The following is a 15,940-nucleotide window of genomic DNA, read 5'->3' as shown; positions in this document are numbered from 1 at the left end:
GTCAGGACATAGTGGGCATGCCCTGAGCGATCTAGGCTGGAGCTGGAGATGGACAGAGCCCAGAGCCACGACTCCACTCAGCCTGAGGAGAGCATCGCCATTTCTGGTGAGAGGGACATACCTATTAGACAGCTCAGTGGGCCCAGGACAATCCACAAGGAATAAAGCCACAGTAAATCTCCTAGGCGTGCGTCACTCAGCAGATATCTTTTTAACGGACCTTGTACTGCCGTGTGTGTGTGTGTGTGTGTGTATGTGTGTGTGTGTGTGTGTGAGAGGAGGAGGACTAGGTGTGTGGGTGTGGGTGTGCGTATGGGAGTGTGTGTGTGTGCCCACGGGCAGGCTGGCATGCGTGTGTGTATGTACATCCGCAGTCACCCACGGACACTTCTGGCTTTGATTGGTCCTTCGGCATCCATGAGCATCCTTCAGCCCCTGCCTTCTCAAAGACAGAGCCCCCTGCATGTCCTTCCCCCCTTGGGTCTAACCAGAACTGGGGAAGTCCAGTCACCTTGCTCTGCCTTCCCCAGAGGAGGCTGCAGGAGGGGGCGCTTGCATTGACGCTTCTCGACCAGCAGAGGACGGGATGGGATCTTTGGCCCAGGCCAAGGCCCCAGTCAACCCAATCTCTGTAATCCACAGACAAAGACTGTGTCTGGCTCCGGCCATCTTGTCGGCCCTCTCCACCCCTCACCCCCCACCCTGCTCACTCTCTGGATAGATGGATGGTCAGGCCCCCGCCCACAGACCAAGTCCGGGCCTGGCCATCTGGGCTTGCCGAAGCCTGAGAAAGTTGAAAGGCCAGATCAACGAGTTTTCATGGAGGTTGTTTTATTTTTATTTTTTTTATGGAGTTTTTTTTTTTTTCAATCTGGCATGACGTGGAAGGTGTCATTCCAGGCCCCCAAATCCAAGAATGTGGGGGGAGGAAGCTGACCTGAATCAAGTTCCTCAAGCTGGTTTGCCTCCTCTGTTGGTGTGTGGTGACCTCTTCACACTACAAAACTGTTCATTATTTACTAGGAGCAATGTCAGAGTCATACTTCAGCACTCCAGCCATGTGTTCCTTATGGGTCTTAAATCGTCGCTTTTTGTGTAGTGGGCAGGCTTTTTCCTTCTCTGGATAGGGGCCACTTTCTTTGGTCTGGATTCCTGCATGGAAGAAATACCCTGTCGCTTCAGATATTCTTCTGAATATCTCCGCTGCCTTCTCCAGTTTTCTCCTCACCAACTGAATCCACAGTGACACTCCTCCACAGTTTCTGAAACTCTTCGTCCACAGAAAATTGACAGCTTTTATCATTGAAGAAAAGAATTTTCTTCTTTTCTGGACCATTTACAAAGAACATCTGGTCCCCTAAAGCCTTGACAGCTTTCTGGGTATTGGGCAGTTCTTCCTCTATGTCTTCTAGAAGAATTCCTCCTAAGCCTCTCTGGTCATGCTTATCTATGAGCAGAAGCAGAGCCTTCTTATCTTCTACTCAATGGAATACTACCTTGAGGGGGAAAATGAAAAGAAGAAGAAGAAGAAGAAGAAGAAGAAGAAGAAGAAGAAGAAGAAGAAGAAGAAGGAAGAAGAAGAAGAAGAAGAAGAAGAAGAAGAAAGAAGAAAGAAGAAAGAAGAAAGAAGAAAGAAGAAAGAAGAAAGAAGAAGAAGAAGAAGAAGAAGAAGAAGAAGAAGAAGAAGAAGAAGAAGAAGGAATTCTTGCCATTTGCAACAGCATGGGTGGAACTGGAGAGCATTATGCAAAGTGAAATTAGCCAGTCAGAGAAAAATCAATACCACGTGATCTCACTCATTTGTGGAATATAGAGAACAACATAGGCTGATGAACAGGGACAGGTCCATAGACATCTGTACCACCACTCTGTGCTGGGGCCTCGGCAGCATGGCCACCACCAGGCAGCTCAGGGCTATCTCGGTATCTTTATCTATCTATCTATCTATCTATCTATCTATCGCAAATCATGTTCATGTTCAATTTGTAACAAGGAAATTGGGGGTCCGTACAACATGAGGAGCTTTATTAAAGGGTCGCAGCATTAGGACGGTTGAGACCGCTGGTCTAAAGTTTATTTCTACCTCAATTTCTGGCCCCTACCCAGCCTGGCCCTGGTCTGGGCTTGGGCAGGAGGCAAACAACTAATGTGTTTCTCTCACATGGATTATGTCTCTTTTCCCCCCTCTCCCCAACTCTCTCTAAACATCAAGGGGGATATATAACCTCGGGTGAGGATTTTAAAAAAATCGAACAAATGTGGGTCAGGAGGTCAGAAGTTCCAGTCTTCAAAGTGCATCCAAGCTGCTCCTCTTGGGGGTTCCGGGCTGAATGTTTGAGAGCATCTCCAGGAAGGCCTGTGGGGATGGTGCCTCCACATGCTGTTATGGGTTGGCTCAACGAGATAGACCACCAACTCAAAATTTAAATTTGAAAGCCTTTATTAAGCTGGCCAGCTGACCACAGCCCGTACCTTCCCCCTCTGGGAATCCTCGCGGCATGTGGCAAAGAGCAAGTGTACATTATGATTTTTATAGCAAAACAATGTTACCTTAGAAGCTCACAGAAAGTTCTTAAGCACAAAGGGGGGGGTAAACAGAGTCACACCTGACTGGTCTAAGACAATCTAGCAATTTTTCTTTCATGGTTCCTAACCCTGCAACCCCCCTCCATACGTCAGTCCCTCCTCCCAGCACATACACAATCCTCATATCCTGGCAACACAATCCTTCTCCATACGTCAGTCCCCCCTCCCAGCACATTCTGTAACATTCTGTAACCCTTCCATGGTGCAGTCCCTCACCCTAGCACATTCCCTACTGGTCTTATGCCCGAATCAAATCTTTGATTCAGTGCCTTCCTCTACGATATGAAATTGAGGAGGCATTTGGCAATGTAGGGGTCAAGCCACCGGGGAAGAGTCTGGCATTTGATGGTGAAGAATTGGCCAGGGTCTCAGCCACTGACATAGAGTCTTAGTTCCCATGTCTTTCTCCTTCCCATTGGTCAGTTCACCAGGTGAGAACCATGCGGAGGACGGGGTTACAATTTCTAGTGGCTCTTTCCTGCAACTTTGATGGTGGTTGGAGTGCTCAGAACCACCTGGTAGGGTCCATCCCATCTAGGTTCCAGGCTGCTAGGGCAGTGGCGCTTCAGCCAGACGAGGTCACCCGGAGAGAAGGCGGGCTGCGTTGGTCTGGTTCTCGGTGCGTCCTCCTCCCGTACGGCTTTCACCACCCGTTGTGCTGACGTGGCACTGCTCTGCAAAGCCTGTAAGGACTTAAGCAAATTTCGGGTAGAGTGACGGGCGACTTCCTCCTCCCCCAACCTGGGCACCAATGGGAGCGGTTGCCCAAACATTATCTCAAAAAGGAGTTAGCCCTTGGATGTATGGGGTGTACCTAGCTCTGAGGAGAGCAAAAGGAAGGAGACTTACCCAGTTTTCGCGAGTCTCTAATTTTAACTTAGTTAATGTTTCCTTTAAGACACAATTTATCCTCTCTACCTGTCCAGAACTCTGTGGTCTACAAACACAATGCAATTTTCAAGTAACTCTTAGGGCCTTAATTATGGATTGTAACTTTGGCGATAAACGCCAGGCCATCGTCAGACCCCATGTATAGTGGCAGGCTAAACTGGGTGACAATTTCAGTGAGGAGTTTTCTAACTACTACCTGTGCTGTCTCTGCCTTGGTTGGGTATGCCTCAGGCCAGCCAGAGAAGGTATCAATGAAAACCAGCAAGTATTTATACCCTCCTTGTCCTCCTGGTATCTCGGTGAAGTCCACTTCCCAGTGTTCTCCGGGGTTCTGACCTCGGAATCGCTGTCCCGGTGCAGCCACAACAGGGGGCCTTTGATTCACCCGGGCACACACTTGGCACCTTCTAGCCAACTCTTGAGATATTTTCTGGAGCCCTGGGATGTAAAATTCTCTTCCCAGTAGTTCTGATAGCTTCATTCCCCCAGGTGGGTGCTTGCTCTGGTGGGTCTGGGAAGCGATGGTCTGCCCCAGGGCTTCTGGCATTATAGGCCTCCCATCTGGCAGAATTAGCCATCCAGCCTCTCCTTCCCGGGCCCTTAGTTCCTCAGCTTGCCTCTGCTCCTCTGGCAGATGAGCAGGCTTCTCTGGGAGCCTTCGTGCTGGCAGGGCTATGAGAACTTCTAGGGGCCCTACTGGTCTTTTAGTCAATTACTTGGCCCCTATATGGCTGCCAGGTAGTTAAGTATCTCAGGAGCTTTTTCCCTTCCTCCTGAGGTCAGGAGACTTCTTTAAGGTGGCTCCCGTGTCCTCCTCTAAAGGCAGTGTGAGGAGATATTTCCCTGTAGTCCCTGGGTAGGTCTGGCAGGGCCAGTGCCAGGGCCCTTACCAGGGCTTCTTAGATCTCCCCTGGCTCCTCCTCATGTGCCCCCCGCTACCGGGTACCTTCCTCTACGAAGCTGCTCCCATCATCCGTGTAGAGGGTCTCATCCGGATTCTGCAGGGCTGGTCCACAAGGTCCTCACGGAGGGAAGTGAGGGTAGTCAGTGTCTCCTCCCAGTCAGGCAAAGGGGCCTCTGCCTTCTCATCAGGGAGGAGTGTGGCAAGGTTCAAGGCAGCTGTTTTCAGGAAGCTGAAATGTTTACTCTTTTTCCCTTTCCTTACCAGAGGGCCTGAGTGAGTGCTGAGTTCCACAAGGAAGTCCACCTTTTGGCCCCCCACTGTCAGGGTTATTCTGGGCTCCTGGGGGCCAGCTGAGCCCCAATCCACCTCCTCCACCAGCATGGGAGGGAGTCAGTTCCCCCGCACGTTCAGGGCACTCCCTTTTCCAATGTCCTTCCTTTCTGCAAAATGCACATTGATTTTTCCCAAGCCTGGGTTGGACTCCTTTTCTTCTGCGAGGCTTTTCTTTGCCCTTGTTGTCTCTCTGGCCCCTTGGGCCTTTTTCCTCGTTTAGGGCCAGGAGGACCTTGGCTATCCAGGTGTTTAAATCTGCTGTCGGGTCCTCCTGATTGTCAAAATCCTTGTGGGCCACCTCAACCAACTTAGAGATTGATTTCCCCTCAAAGCCTTCTAACTTTTGTCATTTTTTCCTAATATTTGGGGTCAACTGGGAAACAAATGCAACATTGACAGCCCTCCGACTTTCCAGGGCATCAGGGTTAGGCCCCTGGACTGTCTCTGTCACCTTAGAGAGGTTTGTGGGTCTCCAAGCAGCAGCTTGGAAGCCCCCTAATAGAGTCTGGCGATACCGATCGAGAGCATCCTTTCCCCTGTCACTATAGGGGTTCCAGTTGGGTTGCCTGGAGGGAAACAAAGCCTTTAATCTGTCTTTTATTTGTTCTTTCAGAATGGACTAAAGGAGCTTTATTTCCCTACAGGGTCTTATATGTCACAGGACCTCACAGGGTCTGTAATTCCTGTAACAGAGGGCTAGTATTCACCACTTTATTAACCCCCTCTGTTCTAGACAGGCCTTCCCCAGTTTCCTATAGTTGAGGTTTTGTGCCACCCCTGATATGGGCATGGTCACACAGGTCTGTAAGACAGTATACAGGTTGCTAACTGTCAACTGTCTCTCAATAGAGACCAAAATTTAATGGGTATTCTTCTTTGTCCACCTGGGCAACTGCCCTCTCGGCAGCTAGACACCTTTTACTTTTTGGGTTCATTCCACATAGCCTTTTTCCAGGACAGTTTACACATAGGCCAGTTCTTTCTAGCCACAAATACAGTTTGTCCAATTTCCTTAAAATGCATTCTGGCACAGGAGAAAGTTATTTTGCTGTACATAGGTAGCTTAATCCCTATACAACTGGGCTTGGACCTCTGCCTAGCAAATTGCAGTCTATAAGTTCAATATGCAGCCTCCGGTCCTCCTAACCCAATGATTTTTCAGCCAGTCTCTGAGTCAGACTTCTCCTCTCTTGGAGAATTTCAAAGTCCTGATGGCTCCCAGGTCCAGGGAGAGTGCCCTTTTCTTAACTCTGTTTATTAGTTACAGGGCCCTGCTTTCCTTGTCTTCCTACCAGTCCCCTTTATGGCAGAACAGCGACCAGGCCTCTTCCAAGGGAGTGCACTGGAAGGGGATATTAGCCCCTCCTCTTCCAGCAGCAACAGGTACTGAACCATTTCAGTACATTTGCAAGCAGGGAGCTTTTACTAGCTTTATCTGCAGCTTTCATAGATCCTAGGCTTGCTGCTTTATTTCTGGGGCTGTAGGAAGGCTAGTAACAATCACTGGCTTATGGCTAAACTGCTGTAGCCTGCAAGCCAAAAGCCCAAGTACTTTCTCGCTGCTGCTGCTGCTTCTTCTTTTTTTTTTAGGGCCACTGCAGGCAGCTCAGGCATCCAGCTCCCCTTCTTTGTTCATTCACTCCCCAATCTGGTCTGGAGCTGGGAAATAGCATCTCGATCTGCCTTGCTTCCCCAGAGGCTGCTTGTCTGCCCCAGATCTAGAGGGCCTGCCAGCCGTAGTGGCAACATAGGAACTTCAGGACTGGCGGATGTTGCAGGGTCCTGCAGTTCCCCCCCCCTCTCCCTCCATACGCTGTCGCTGTCTAGTATGGGACAGACTGAAGGGGTTGAAGGACCACAAAGCCCCTCCCGTCGGTGGGTGTTGAGGGAAGACAATTGGCATCGGGGGAGGCAGGGGCTCCCGGTCAAGAGCTGGTGGCTTGGCCTGGGCTTGACGCAGGGCTCACCCAGATCTGGCACCAGGGGACCATAGGGGGCGGCGGGCTAATGGGCTCTTCCTGCTCTCCCTGAAGGACCGGGGGAGCCTTTCCCTTCTGGGGCCTGGCCAAAAGAATTGTCTGTCTCTGTCCCAATTTTTCCTTGGGAGGCAAGCCCTCATTTACCGGGGTTTCTTGGACAATATGTCAACCTAAACTTGAATATAAGGAATTTGATTAGGATGCCCTGGGCAGCCGTGTATGACATAATGGACCTGGCAGGCAGTGGTCAGATCAAAAGACCCTACATCCGGCCACCTTCCTGGAAAGTGGGCCACTCCCATTTACAGAATTGCTGTAAATCAAAAGCATTAACATTATAACCTTTAAATTTACCCTAGACCTTCAGTTTAATACAGTAAATTACAACCTAAGTAAGAGCAGCTGTAGGCAGAAATCTTTATTAACTAAGTGGGCTAATTCTCCTTAACTGTGAGCAAAAGACTCTGAGAAAAATAATTCTCGCAGCTGCCGAGAGACTTTGCAGACTGCTAAGGGGCCAGCCCAAACGTTCAGCCAAGCGTATCAACAGAAAGCAGAATAAATCAAAGTAGCTCTTACTTCACACAGACCAGTAATGATTTATACTTTTTTCCTCCTTCTCTGTAGTAAATTGGCTAGTCCCACACAAACAAACTTTGTCCCGACCCCATGATGATCGGTGGCGAGAGACAGACAAGGGAGGGAGTGACCTGTTTTAACAGATCCTCACGCAGATGCCCGCCTGGCCGCGTCCCTTAGGAACTTAGATTCGTCGTAGCTAAGGTGCACCCGTATAAACCCCGGGCCTGGTCACCTCCACATGGGGGTGAGTCACCGTTATGCCATATGACGAATCGCGGAACCGCAGGTTGGGGCCCACTCGGACTCCGTAACTGAAGTCGTGGAGCCACATAAAGGAGAGGAGAGGGCAGGCCCCCTCCCTCCACAATCACACACTTTCACCAGACATTCACTCAGAGTTTAAACAATCCACCTAATTCCTAACAATTTCCTAATTCCTGAGGGAGCTCTATAGCTTCCTGGGAGGTGATCAAGCTCCCCTTCCACTCACCCGGAGTGGGCCTGACTGATAGGGGGTTGACAAAGATGACTGACCCTATCCCATTTGACAAAGACAAAGACAACAAAGAACAAAGACAAAATAAATCAGCCAAATGCAACCTAAGGTTGCCCAGAACCTGCAGCTTGCTCCTTGAAGTCCTGAAAATTTTCAAAAAACATTGCAGCAGGGTGTACACAGAAGCAGACTACTTTTTGACAACAAATACCAGACAGACAAACCCAGTGCAGCCTACAGCCGCACGAACCAGGGACCCCGGCCACCATCATGGCCGCGGGTCAGGACAAGGAGTACCACTGCGTCCAGCCCTTCGTATAGGTCCTTCCGTGGGACGTCCCAATTCCAGTTTAACGACCGGTCCCTTACCTCTCTCGAGAGTCTAGGTGGCTCGGTTTCCGAATTGAAAGTTTTGGGTGGACTGGAGGCCTCCTTGGTAGTCATTCTCCACAGGTGTGGGGTATCTCGCTGAGTGCCCGGCGACAAGTGGGGGAGAGCCTCCTGCCTTGAATAGGGGGTCCCTCTCCTCCCTACTGGGGGAGAGCCTCCTTCTCTAAACAAGGGTTCCCTCTCACCCCTGCCAGGGGAGAGCCTCCTCCCTTAAATAGGGGGTTCCTCTCCTCCCTGCCGGGGGAGAGCCTACAGCCCTAAATAAGGGGTCCCTCTCCTCCCTGCCTGGTATCTCGCTGGGGCCTCCAAATGTTATGGGTTGGCTCAACGAGATAGACCACCAACTCAGAATTTAAATTTGAAAGCCTTTATTAAGCTGGCCAGCTGACCACAGCCCGTACCTTCCCCCTCTGGGAAGCCTCACGGCATGTGGCAAAGAGCAAGTGTGCATTATGATTTTTATAGCAAAACAGTGTTACCTTAGAAACTCACAGAAAGTTCTTAAGCACAAAGGGGGGGGTAAACAGAGTCACACCTGACTGGTCTAAGACAATCTAGCAATTTTTCTTTCATGGTTCCTAACCCTGCAACCCCCCTCCATACGTCAGTCCCTCCTCCCAGCACATACACAATCCTCATATCCTGGCAACACAATCCTTCTCCATACGTCAGTCCTCCCTCCCAGCACATTCTGTAACATTCTGTAACCCTTCCATGGCGCAGTCCCTCACCCTAGCACATTGCTGGAAGGTGTTCTGGACTCTGCCTAACAGGATGAAGTATTTCATCTCCACTCTCATCTGGACCTAACTGTTCATAATAATGAGAGATAACAAGACTAAATTCTGGTATTTAAATATCTGAGTAAAGTGGAGAGACCAAGATGGCGGCATAGGTAAACACTGGAGATTGCTGGCGCAAACAATCACTTCAAAAACACAACTAAACGACGGAACGGACATCACCCAGAACTACAGGAATGCTGGCTGAGGAGAGAATCTTCAAGTAGAAGGAAGGAGAACTGTATACCGAGGCTCAGAGGAGGCGCAGTGTGGAAAATACAAAGGTGTGGAGGTGCGCACGCAAAGCTGGCTGGTGGCTGAGGGCGCGGTTGTCGTTTTCAATCAGGAGGGAGTCTCAGACTCTGAGCTTCAGATCCGGGTGAGTCTCTAGGTTTGCAGGGGTTGCTGGGGTTCTGAGAAGCAGAGCCTCTGGGAACGGGACTGAGAGCAGCCATAACTGCTCCTTTCACCCGCCCTGTTGATCCCGTGTGACCCGCCCCACCCAAGCCCTGCCCAGAGCCATTTGCTGGATAGCCTCAGGCAAAGGCTAGATTAGCACCTCTCCAGAGGACAGAAGTTCTCCCACTGTAGATACAGGTGATTCTCACAGCCAGTCGGCCTGGTGGTCAAATCCCTCTAGTGTTAACTACAACAATCAAGGCTTAATTAGAACAAGACTGCACACAAAGACCACAAGGGGGTGCACCAAGAAAGCATAAAAAATGCTGAGACAAAAAAACATGACAGAAATGGAGGATATAGAGCTAAAAAACGCAACGTTGAGGGCTTGCAATAATGTGCTAGAAGCTGCCAATAAACTTGATGAGAGCCTCACAAAATCTAATGAGATCCTCGATGCTGTGATAAAGAACCAACTAGAAATTAAGCATACAAGGACTGAAATAAAGAATATCATACAGACACCCAACAGCAGACCAGAGGAGTGCAAGAATCAAGTCAAAGATTTGAAATGTGAAGAAGCAAAAAACACCCAACCGGAAAAGCAAAATGAAAAAAGAATCCGAAAATACGAAGACAGTGTAAGGAGCCTCTGGGACAGCTTCAAGCATACAAACATCAGAATTATAGGTGTGCCAGAAGATGAGAGACAGTAAGATATTGAAAACCTATTTGAAGAAATAATGACAGAAATCTTCCCCCACCTGGTGAAAGAAATGGACTTACAGGTCCAAGAAGCGCAGAGAACCCCAAACAAAAGGAATCCAAAGAGGACCACACCAAGACACATCATAATTAAAATGCCAAGAGCAAAAGACAAGGAGAGAATCTTAAAAGCAGCAAGAGAAAGAGACTCACTTACCTACAAGGGAATACCCATATGACTGTCAGCTGATTTCTCAACAGAAACTTTGCAGGCCAGAAGGTAATGGCAAGAAATATTCAAAGTGATGAATACCAAGAACCTACAACCAAGATTACTTTATCCAGCAAAGCTATCATTCAGAATTGAAGGTCAGATAAAGAGCTTCACAGATAAGGAAAAGCTAAAGGAGTTCATCACCACTAAACCAGTATTATACGAAATGCTAAAAGGTATCCTTTAAGAAGAGGAAGAAGAAGAAAAAGGTAAAGATACAAATTATGAACAACAAACATGCATCTATCAACAAGTGAATCTAAGAATCAAGTGAATAAATACTCTGATATACAGAATGAACTGGTGATTATAATGAATCAGGGACATAGAAAGGGAATGGACTGACTATTCTTGGGGGGGAAAGGGGAGTGGGAGATGCGGGAAGAGACTGGACAAAAATCGTGTACCTATGGATGAGGACAGTGGGTGGGGAGTGAGGGCGGAAGGTGGGGCAGAAACTGGGAGGAGGGGAGTTATGGGGGGGGGAAGGAACAAATGTAATCTGAACAATAAAGATTTAATTTTAAAAATAATAATAAAAATATAAATATCTGAGTAAAGAGTTAGAATTGGCCCTGATCGGTTTGGCTCAGTGGATAGAGCTTTGGCCTGAAGACTGAAGGGTCCCAGGTTCGATTCTGGTCGGGGGCATGTACCTTGGTTGCAGGTGCATCCCCAGTGGGAGGTGTGCAGGAGGCAGCTGATCGATGTTTCTCTCTCATCAATGTTTCTAACTCTCTATCCCTCTCCCTTCCTCTCTGTGAAAGATCAATAAAATATATTTTTAAAAAAGAGAATTGTTTCTTTTCAGTAGAGTTTAGATACAGCATGGGGTAAAGTCAGAAAGTGGTTAGCAGATGAATAAGCAAGCACATCATTAGTAAGACTATGTATTTTGTGATCATGGAGAATATGGCATTGTATTAAACACAAGGTTTTAAATAATTATTTTAAATTAGAAGAGAAAGCAAAGGCAAAATATTCAAATAGTCTCTCCAAGTGCAAAAACTATAAAATTCTAAGAGGCGATCCTTGAGAGGCCAACGTACCCAAACTAACAACAACAAAAATCAAGCTGGTTTTAATGACTTCCAGACAAGGACATTTCAGATTCTTAAGGAACTCCTTTCCCAGGTAACCACTCTAACATTCTAACAAGGAAACTCTTACTTGTGAAGCCTAAGTCTTTAGTGTTTTAGCTGAAACTCATTTCCTATCAGGGTCAAAGAATATAACTGATTATTCATTTATCTATACTAATAAAAGGCCTGTGGCTGTGACTCCATAGCTCAGACCAACCAAAGACTGGTCAACAGGAGGCTGCGTGTGCAGCGAAGTGCCTGCAGGTGGGCAGGGCTGCATGCGAGGCATGGTGCATTCGGGTAGGTGGGGACTTGACTCTGAGTGCCGTGGGAGTCAGTCTGGGTCTCGTGCGATATCACACACTAGGTCTCTAGTCCTATTTAACAATAGAGAATCATAGTAATTAGCCATACCTCCACTACACTTCCCATTGGCTAATCAGGGCGACATGCAAATTAACTACCAACCAAGATGGTGGCCGGCAGCCAGGCAGCTTGAAGCGAACAGGAGGCTTGCTTTCTTCAGTGACGGAGGAAGCCAACGTTCCCCGCCTGCCGCTGCCGGCCTCTGAGCTTGCACTCTAAGAAACATTGTTACAAATATAGAAGCTAAACAAAACCCCAGAAACCTGCTTTCAGCCAGCCGGGCTTCAGCCAGCAGGACTGCAACATTGTTTCAATTATAGAACAAATGCAGATCCCTGCTTTCAGCCAGCTGGGATCTCAGAACTGGAGTGAGCAGTACCGCAACAGTGTTACAATTATAGAACCCAAACAAACCAGATACCTGCTTTCAGCAGCCAAGGCCTCAGAGCTGGAGCCAAGCGTCAGAGCTAAAGCTGGCCCAGAATAAAAAAAAATAAAAGAAAAAGGACAGGTTTGGAGCTTCAGTCACCCGCCAGCCTGAAAACGACCCTCAGCCCCTCACCCAGACTGGCCAGGCAACCAGTGGGGACCCCCACTCTGAAGGGGGTGTGACCAGCTGCAAACAGTCACCATCCCCTCATTCAGGCTAACCAGGCACCCCAGTGGGGACCCCCACCCTGATCCAGGACACCCTTCAGGGTAAACCAGCGGCCCCCACCCGTGCACCAGGCCTCTATCCTATATAGTAAAAGGGGAATATGCCTCCCAGCACCGGGATCAGCGGAGCAGCGAGGCCTCCCAGCACTGGGTTCAGCGTGACAGGGGGCAGCGCCCAAACCTCCTGATCGCCCTGCGGCTCTATGCGTGACAGGGAGCAGGGCTGCACCCTCCCTATCCGCCCTGCTCTGTTCATGACAGGGGAAGGCAACCCAACCCCCTGATCTGCCCTGCTCTGTGTGTGACAGGGGACGGTGCCTCAACTCCCCTATTGGCCCTACTCTGTGACGGGGGGAGTTCCTCAACCCCCTGATCGGCCCTGCTCTGTGCGTGACAGGGGGTGGCGCTGCAACCTCTCTATCAACCCTTTCTTGAGTGTGACAGGGGGCGGTGCCCCAACCCCCCAATCAGCCCTACCCTGAGCGTGACTAGGGGTGGCATTGCAACCTCCTGATCCGCCCTGCTCTGTGCATGACAGGGGGCGGTGCCCCAACTCCCCAATCGGCCCTGCTCTGAGCCCTACCAGAGGCTGCGCCTAGGGATTGGGCCTGCCCTCTGACACCCGGGAGCAGGCCTAAGCCAGCAGGTCGTTATCTCCTGAGGGGTCCCAGACTGCGAGATGGCACAGGCCAGGCTGAGGGACTCCCCCCCCTCCCCCCCGAGTGCACATATTTTTGTGCACCGGGCCTCTAGTCTACACTAATAAAAGAGAAACATGGTAATTAGCGTAAGACCGCTACCCTTTTCATTGGCTAATCAGCGAGTATATGGAAATTAACTGTCAGCCAAGATGGCGGCGGGCAGTCAGGCACTGAAGCGAGCATGAGGCTTGCTTGCTGCGGACTCCAACGTTCCCCGCCTCACTTGCCGGCCTCTCAGCTGCAACTCTAAACAACTATGTACTATGTTGCAAATAAGAAGCTAAACAAAACACCAGAAACCAGCCCAACTGAAAGCCAGCCGGACCGAAACTTTGTATCAATGTTTTCAGCAGCGAGGTCTCAGAGCTAAAGCTGGCCCAGAATAAAAAAAAAAAAAAAAAAGAAAAGAAAAGAAAAGATAACAAGGAGCGGTTGGAAGCTTCAGTCACTCGCTTCCAGAAAACAGCCCTCAGCCCCTCACCCAGACTGGCCAGGAACCCCAGTGGGGACCTCCACGCTGATCCAGGACACCCTTCAGGGCAAACCAGCTGGCCCCCACCCTTGCACCAGGCCTCTATCCTATATAGTAAAAGGGTAATATGCCTCCCAGCACCGGGATAAGTGGAGCAGCAAGGCTCCTGGCACCGGTATCAGCATGACAGGGGGCAGTGACCAAACCCCCTGATCGCCCTGCAGCTCTGTGTGTGACAGGGAGTGGGGCCACAACCTCCCTATCCGCCCTGCTCTGTTCATGACAGGGGAAGGCGCCCCAACCCCCTGATCAGCCCTGCTCTGTGCCTGATAGGGGGGAGCTCCCCAATCCCCTGATTGCCCTGCGGCTCTGTGTTTGACAGGGTGCAGTGCACCAACCCCCTGATCAGCCCTGTTCTGTGTGTGGCAGGATGCGGCACCTCAAACCGCCCCCCCCCCCATGGGCCCTGCTCTGTGTGTGACAGGGTAGAGCCATAACCTCTCCATTGGCCCTGCCCCGAGTGTGACAGTGGTGGTGCCCCAACACCATGATCAGCCCTGCTCTGTGGGTGATAGAGGGTGGCGCCCCAACCCCCCTCCACGGGCCTTGCTCTGTGTGTGATGGGGTAGAGCCATAACCTCCCCATTGGCCCTGCCCTGAGTGTGACAGGGTGCAGCGCCCCAACCCCCTGATCCGCCCTGCTCTGTGTGACAGGGGGCGGTGCCCCAACTCCCCTATCGGCCCTACTCTGTGAGTGACAGGGGGGAGCTCCTCAACCCCCTGATTGACGCTGCTCTGTGAGTGACAGGGTATGGACCCCCAACCCCTCTGATGGGCCCTGCTCTGTGCTTGACAGGGGTTGGTGCCGCAACCTCCCCATCGACCCTGCCTTGAGTGTGACAGGGGGTGGTGCCCCAGCCCCCCAATCCGCCCTACCCTGAGCGTGACTGAGGGTGGCATCGCAACCTCCCGATCCGCCCTGCTCTGTGCATGACGGGATGGCGCCCCAACTCCCCAGTCGGCCCTGCTCTGAGTCTGACCAGGGGCTGCACTTAGGGATTGGGCCTGCCCTCTGCCACCCGGGAGGAGGCCTAAGCCAGCAGGTCGTTATCTCCTGAGGGGTCCGAGACTGGGAGAGGGCACAGGCCGGGCTTGGGGATCCCCCTCCCCCCGACCCCTGAGTGCAAAAATTTTTGTGCACCGGTCCTCTAGTATAATAATAATTAAGCAAGTGTTTGATTTTCCCCTTCTACACACTAAGTAACCTCTTTGTGTAGGATGTCCATTTAGATGACTTCTTTATCTGGGCCTATAAGCATTCTTTGTTAAACAATACTATAGTGATAAAATGCTAAAAAAAAAAAAAAAAGAAGAAAGACAGAAAATACAAAATGACTACAATTTATTAAATAGAATTATTGAGTAGAATTATTCAGAATAAATTCAACATAAAACAAAATAGAAATCCTATAACCTATGCTCTATACCCTTATTATTTTCCATGCAAAATTTTCACAAAGCTTTATTCCCAATTTATTGGCCATATTTAGCATTATAATACAGCTTTGGCAATTTCTAACATGCTATAGTTTCCTTAAAATTCTCAAGTTGGGGGATGGAGGGTGAGAGTGAAAACAGGTGCCTTAGGATCCTGCTAAACTGATACTGACTCAGGTAGACCAAACTTCATAAGGCTTATTCCTAGTTTTTCTTTTGTTACTGGGAACGTGGCTCTTGGTTCTTGGGTTCAACAAAGAAAGAATTCAGAGCCAAGAACTCTAGTGTATGAAATTTATTTAGCAAGCAAAGCAAAAGCACACTTGAAGAGAAGAAAAGAGTGGGCTGCTCAGAAAGCTGCCTTGGCCTTTTAGAAAGAAAGTCAGAGGCAGAAAAAGTGATCCAGATGGTCTGTGTGACTCAGGGAACAAGTTACAGTGGTAAAAGAAGGGCCCTTGGAGCTTAGGAGAAAGAAAGCAAAGACCCACACCCCAAAGAAGGGGCAGGGAGTAAAGAGGTTTAGACACAGGTGTTCAAGAGATGAGGGAGAGAGAGAGAGAGAGAGAGAGAGTGAGAGAGAGAGAGAGAGAGAGAGAGAGAGAGAGAAAGAGAGAGAGAAAGGCAAGAATTTTAGGGAGATCTCAGGGGAGGATCTCAATAGGATATTCATCAGCTTATCAGGTATGTCTTTAATATGATGATACATCAAAATGAACATATAGGATCCCCACAGTCTCTACTGATTGATTGGTGCTAGGGTAGGGGTCATTAGTCATTGCATCCAATCCTGATGTCAGCCATAGGCAGTGCTTCATCTGATTTTGTTGCTTTTCTAGGCCTGGAG

The sequence above is a fragment of the Myotis lucifugus genome, unplaced genomic scaffold (assembly GCF_000147115.1).
Source record: "Myotis lucifugus unplaced genomic scaffold, Myoluc2.0 scaffold_632, whole genome shotgun sequence".
NCBI lineage: Eukaryota > Metazoa > Chordata > Mammalia > Chiroptera > Vespertilionidae > Myotis > Myotis lucifugus.
The sequence above is the reverse complement of the archived record's forward strand: the minus strand, read 5'-3'. Positions refer to the sequence as shown.